This window comes from Eleutherodactylus coqui, chromosome 5 (assembly GCF_035609145.1).
Source record: "Eleutherodactylus coqui strain aEleCoq1 chromosome 5, aEleCoq1.hap1, whole genome shotgun sequence".
Classification (NCBI taxonomy): Eukaryota; Metazoa; Chordata; class Amphibia; order Anura; family Eleutherodactylidae; genus Eleutherodactylus; species Eleutherodactylus coqui.
In genome coordinates, this window is record NC_089841.1 from 255,706,300 (window position 1) to 255,713,174 (window position 6,875).

General features: G+C 47.6%; 1 protein-coding gene across 1 annotated transcript in view; it reads left to right on the forward strand.

The window, feature by feature from the left end:
• LOC136628552 (SURP and G-patch domain-containing protein 2-like) overlaps window positions 1-1,275 on the forward strand; it is a 54,684-nt gene extending 53,409 nt beyond the window's left edge. Inside the window, exon 11 of the mRNA XM_066604543.1 lies at window positions 78-1,275. The gene's annotated coding sequence lies outside the window, so the exon portion shown is untranslated. The remainder of the gene's footprint in view (window positions 1-77) is intronic.
• The last annotated feature ends 5,600 nt before the right edge of the window (window positions 1,276-6,875 follow it).

A 6,875-nucleotide genomic window follows, 5' to 3' on the forward strand; every position in this document is an offset into this window, starting at 1 on the left:
CGCTCGATGAATTTTGTGCTATGAAGCTTTCAAATATTCAGTCTCATTCTATTATTCCTTTTTTCCCCATTTCACAGGATACTGGAAGACTGCTGAAATCTAGGAAGTCACATTTTCCTGTATGTTTTGGGTCACACGTAGGACCCTCATAGATTTCAGAGTGAAAAGTGTTTCATGATCTTCCTACAGTTGGTTGGTGGTTTTATTTATTTTTTTAATGCGCTGGGACATACGTTTTGCTCATATAAGAAAGCGGCTTTTGATCCTCTTGCACATTTCAAATGTATAACTTAACCTTTATATTGTTAATATGTCTTCATTACGTGGAAGGGTATTAATAATACTTTCCTCTGTTGAAAGTGTACCTTATGAGCGTATTAACCACCTCACAAAAAATGAATTTCTCAAAGTATATACATTTCTGCTCTTACACAGCCCCTTTTTTTTGAGTGCTGTCTGTTCTATTTTTATGCATTTTGCGCTTTTTTGATGCACCCTATCACAATGTTTGTTTGGGTGCATTTAAAATCGCTGTACAATCTGTTTGAAAATGCCGCTTGAAATCGCAGTAAAACACAGCGATTTCGAACACAGCGTTTTGTAATGCCTGTGTGAGATCGGCCTTAAAGCTGTTTTCACCTTGGTTATGGAAAATAGTCCAAAAACTAATTGTTCTGCTCAGAGCAGGTTCTTTGGGATCGTAGTGAATTATATTCCTACATCTTGCCAAAGTGAGAAAACACATATGATAAATCACTTGTGTGATGGGGACTTGTGCAAGGAATGTTTGGCACTAAGTCATTCTTCCCAGCTTTCTGGTCAGCAAATGCCTCCAGATTTAAATGCATAGTTCAGGATGCTAAAAACTGTTAATTGCCTATCCACAGAATAGTAATTGATGATTTCTGGGGAATACTCCATCAGTCCCATAGATGGTGAATGGGAAGTGGTTGACTGCATGTGTGACCGCTGCTACATTCACATAAGAGACTCAGGATCCCTTCTCTTGCGATTGGTGGTCAGATCCCCAGTAATCATACACTTGTCAGCACTCCTGTGGATCGGTTTAAATGTTTATGAATAAACCCCTTTAGTTTCTCACAACCGTCCAAATTTGGAACGAGAACTCTCATAATTAGAAAAGGGAGATTGGGGATCTCTATTTGTTTTTTTGATGTTTTAGAAGAGGTACAGTGATGATTAGAAAAATGCCTATTTTCTTTTGAAGTAAAAGACTTTGAGGAAAAACTTTAAATAAAGAATCATTTAAAACAAGTGCCTCTGTTTTATCTTCTGTTGTTGACACTTAATAGTTGTTTGAACTATACAGATAGTCCCCGACTTGCGAACAGGTTCCGTTCCAGAAGCCTGTTCGGAAGTCCATTTTGTTCGCAAGTCGAACAAATGGTTGTATGGAGGGGATCGCAGGTGGATCCCGCTCCATACAACGTCGGGTGCTGGCTGTTCTTACAGCGGGCACCTGGCGGCAGCAGTTCCGACGAGCCGCGCCGCTCGTCTGAACTGTTAACACTTTAAATACCGCTCTGACAGCGGTATTTAGAGTGTTAACAGTTCTGCCGAGTGGCGCGGCTCGTCGGAACTGCTGCCGCCGGGTGCCCGCTGTAAGAAACAGGCTGCACCCGACGTTCAGGGGGCCCGTACAGCGTCCCACGATGAGATATCGGGACGCTGTGTGGTTGCTAGGCAGCCGGGGACCTCCTGAAAGGCCTCAGGGCTGCCTATGCAGAGTGCCCAGCAAGCGCACGGCTTGATAGGCGCTCTGCATAGACAGCCCTAGGGCCTTTCAGAAGGCCCCCAGCTGCCTAGCAACCGCACAGAGTCCCACGATCTGACCGGACAGGCTTCTATCAGGCTTGATTGAAGCCTGCCCGGTCCCTGCACAGTATGATGTAATGCCATAGCATTACATCATACTGTGCAGTACAGATTGTTCGTAACTTGCGAAATTCGTAAGTCGAATGTTCGCAAGTCGGGGACTGTCTGTATACGCATCAGAAAAGCCGTATAAATAAGCACAACACGTTAGACATGCTAAATTACCCCTCTGAAACCAGAGTAAGCTGCGAGGTCAGAGTTATCGCTAGAAAATGGAATGCACATATTTATGGTTGATTCTGGAGAAACTGTCGCTGGCTGAGCAATTCGGCCAAGAGCTTTCGACTCTTTGCTTTCAGGCTATATGATATAATTTGAGACTGATGGAATGTTTTATGGCCATACACATAAGGTAGAAATTGGCCAAGTGCTCTGTCCTGAGCATACATGCTTGCTTCATTATAGAGCTGCTCCTTATCTCCTAAGGAACAAAATCTGAGGGTTTGGCCAATCTAAATTCAACTTGTATGGACATTTGTGTATGGAATGATTGTAGGAAAATGAAGGGAATCTGTGAATGAATATCTGAAGATGCATCTCCATTTCACATGGATACTGGGAAAGAATTCCCAACATACGTTAAATGTAGTCTGACTGATGCCCAACAGTGGCATCTGTCACCCATAGACTAATAAAGAATCTGTTTAACTGATACACTGAGATTTTTCATGCTGGATCTGTTAAACTGATGCCATTATAAGCCTATATATGATTGATAGATGCCAATGTTGGGCATCCATTTAACAGATTCATCACTCATGGGCTATATAATTATATGTTTGACAGACCCGTCCATTGAAAGCTGGTGAAAAGTTTGATATATAGTAAATGGATACAGATGAGATCCACTGGCATTGGTTACCTATAAAACAAGGCAGTGAAGAAGCGTTAAAATCATACAGGGGCCAAAAAAAAACAATATGTAAATGAAAGATCTAAAGGAGGAGACATAAAAACTGATTGCCAAAGAGAGCAAAAATAACCCTAAACCATTCTTTCATTATATAAACCGTAAAATGATTTACACTGAAAGCAGTGGCCCTCTAACAAATAATGCAGGAGAAACCATAGAAGACGATAGGGAAGGGGTGGGAGCAAATCCATTAAATAGTGGAGGAAGTGCAGGTCCGGTTAAAGAGGAATAAAATCGATAAATCTCCAGACCCAGATGGAATACACCCAAGGGTTTTAAGGGAACTAAGTGACATGACGGATAGACCGCTATTTCTTATATTTATGGACACTATCGAGACCTGGGTTGTACCACTGGATTTGCACATTGCCAATGTGGTTCCAATATACAAAAAGGGTTCAAAAAGAGTCTGGTAATTACAAGCCGGCAAATCTCACTTCAATAATTGGCAAAATATTCAAGGGGTTTTTAAGAGATTCCATCCTAGAATACCTCAAGGAAAACGGGTATAACCCCTCATCAGTATGGGTTCATGAGAGGTTGATCATGTCATACCAATTTGATCAGCTTCTACGATGAAATAAGTTCTAGGCTGGACTGGGGAGAGTCTATTGATCTCATATATCTGGATTTCTCTAAAGCATTTGACACTGTGCCGTATAATAGGTTGATATATAAGATGAGACAGCTTGGTCTGGGCGAAAACGTGTGTATCTGGGTAAAAAACTGGCCCAGAGATAGAAAGCAGAGGGTGGTAATAAACTCTGATTGGGCCACCGTTGCTAGTGGTGGGGCCACAAGGTTCAGTATTGGGCTCCATTCTGTTCAATATATTCATCAACTACCTGATAGTGGGACTGCATTCAAAGCAATGAGAGAGCAGGGAGAGCAGTGCGATCTCCTGCTACTGCTGTGACAGCTGTAGTAGGAGATTCTTTCATCTCCCCGGCATGTCCCCTCATCACTGGACACTGTGACAGCAGTGTCCAGTGACGAGGGGACATGCTGGGGAGATGAAGGAATCTCCTGCTACAGCTGTCACAGCAGTAGCAGGAGATCATGATCTCTAGCAGCACTTTCAATAGTCGAGGATCGCATTCCTCTGCTATTGAAAGTGAAAGTAGCACCAAGTATGACACACACACATCCCCCCCCCCCCCACAGTGCCCCCTCCAGTGCCCACACACATGCCCCCCTCTGTGTCCCCTCCACACTGCCCCACACACAGTCCCCCCCCCCCTCCAGTACCCCTCCCCACAGTCCCCCCTTCAGTGTCCACACACATGCCCCCCCCCCCCTACAGTCCTCCCTTCCGTGTCCACACACATGCCCCGCCCTCACAGTGCCCCCTCCGGTGCCCACACACATGCCCCCCTCACAGTGCCCCCTCCACACTGCCCCACACACAGTCCCCCCCCTTCAGTGTCCACATACAATGCACCCCCAAAGTGCCCACACAGTGCACCTCCCCACAGTGCCGCCACACAGTGCACCCCCCCCCACAGTGCCCCACCACACATGCCCCTCCACAGTGCACCCCCCACAATGCCCTCCCACAGTCCCCCCCCTCCCCCCCCACAGTGCACTCTTGCACAGTGCTCCCCCCACCAAATGCCCCCCTACAGTGCCCCAGCCCACAGTGTCCTCCACAGTCTCCCCACCATTCACAATAGACACAGCTCACCTCCTCCCTTCCCTGCACAGGCAGGATTACACCCTGGGATAAATTACTATGACAGCCCCCCTCCCACCCCACAGCGACAAATTACTGTGACAACACCCCCCCCCACACTTTCCCCGGTGACAAGTCTATGTGACAGCACCCCTACCTCCGCAAGAAGTCTATGTGACAGCACCCAACAGCAACAAGTCTGTGACAGCACCCAACAGCAACAAGTCTATGTGACAGCACCCAACAGCAACAAGTCTATGTGACAGCACCCAACAGCAACAAGTCTATGTGACAGCACCACCACCTACGCAAGAAGTTATGTGACAGCACCCAACAGCGACAAGTCTATTTGACAGCACCATCACCTCCGCAAGAAGTCTATGTGACAGCACCACCACCTCCGCAAGAAGTCTATGTGACACTACCACCACCTCCGCAAGAAGTCTATGTGACAGCACCACCACCTCCGCAAGAAGTCTATGTGACAGCACCACCACCTCCGCAAGAAGTCTGTGACACTACCACCACCTCCGCAAGAAGTCTGTGACACTACCACCACCTCCGCAAGAAGTCTATGTGACACTACCACCACCTCCGCAAGAAGTCTATGTGACACTACCACCACCTCCGCAAGAAGTCTATGTGACACTACCACCACCTCCGCAAGAAGTCTATGTGACACTACCACCACCTCCGCAAGAAGTCTATGTGACACTACCACCACCTCCGCAAGAAGTCTATGTGACACTACCACCACCTCCGCAAGAAGTCTATGTGACACTACCACCACCTCCGCAAGAAGTCTGTGACACTACCACCACCTCCGCAAGAAGTCTATGTGACACTACCACCACCTCCGCAAGAAGTCTATGTGACACTACCACCACCTCCGCAAGAAGTCTGTGACACTACCACCACCTCCGCAAGAAGTCTGTGACACTACCACCACCTCCGTAAGAAGTCTATGTGACACTACCACCACCTCCGCAAGAAGTCTATGTGACACTACCACCACCTCCGCAAGAAGTCTGACAGCACTCAACAGTAACAAGTCTGTGACAGCACCATCACCTCCACAAGAAGTCTGTGACGGCACCACCACCTCCGCAAGAAGGCTATGTGACCGCGCACCACCACCTCCGCAAGAAGTGTATGTGACCGCGCACCACCACCTCCGCAAGAAGTGTATGTGACCGCGCACCACCACCTCCGCAAGAAGTGTATGTGACCGCGCACCACCACCTCCGCAAGAAGTGTATGTGACCGCGCACCACCACCTCCGCAAGAAGTGTATGTGACCGCGCACCACCACCTCCGCAAGAAGTGTATGTGACCGCGCACCACCACCTCCGCAAGAAGTGTATGTGACCGCGCACCACCACCTCCGCAAGAAGTGTATGTGACCGCGCACCACCACCTCCGCAAGAAGTGTATGTGACCGCGCACCACCACCTCCGCAAGAAGTGTATGTGACCGCGCACCACCACCTCCGCAAGAAGTGTATGTGACCGCGCACCACCACCTCCGCAAGAAGTGTATGTGACCGCGCACCACCACCTCCGCAAGAAGTGTATGTGACTGCAAACGCCCCCCCCCCCCCCTAAAAAAAGGCACAGGCCGCCAGACTCCCGCACGCCCCCCCTCCCCCGCACAGTGACAGGCCGCCAGACTCCCGCACGCCCCCCCAGATTCTTACCTGATCCAGCAGCCGGGTCCCCTGCAGGCAGACGAGAGAGTGACAGCAGCTGAAGTGAAGATGCTTCCGAGCATATGCGCAGTAGCTGAGCTGAAGAAGCACGTCCCCGTCGTCCCGTCAAGACCTGGAGCCGGCCGACGAGAAGAGAAGACTTGTCAGATCCAAGGATAACGAAGGAGCAACACGGGGGGGCACCCCAAAAGGTAAGTGAATAACTTCTGTTTGCCTAATTTACAATGCACAATGTGTATTACAAAGTGCATTGTATTGGGCAAACAGAAGTGATGACATTAATTGTCTATGGCCGGACAACCCCTTTAACATAAATCAATAGTAGAAGTGAATATAAGAAACTTTGTAATATATCTTTCTAAAGAAAATTTTGAACCGCTACTTCTCCACCTGCTTTCTGTACTTCATTCACTCTGAAATAATCATAAACTTCAGCTCAACATAGATCAGCTCACTAATAAAGTGACTTACTGCCCACAGAAGACTATGGAGGAAAGAAGAGGAAGAAGCTACAGCGTGAGAGGCAGAACCCACAGATCTGGAAAAAAAAAATTGTTGCTCCGGCCGTAGTATATCTGAATATAAATTGTGGATTTACAGACTTGATCAACTACCCAAATTTAAATAAGATTGGTCAAAATGGTTCAAATTTTTATGGTACACTCGTTAATGCGCTTATATAAAAT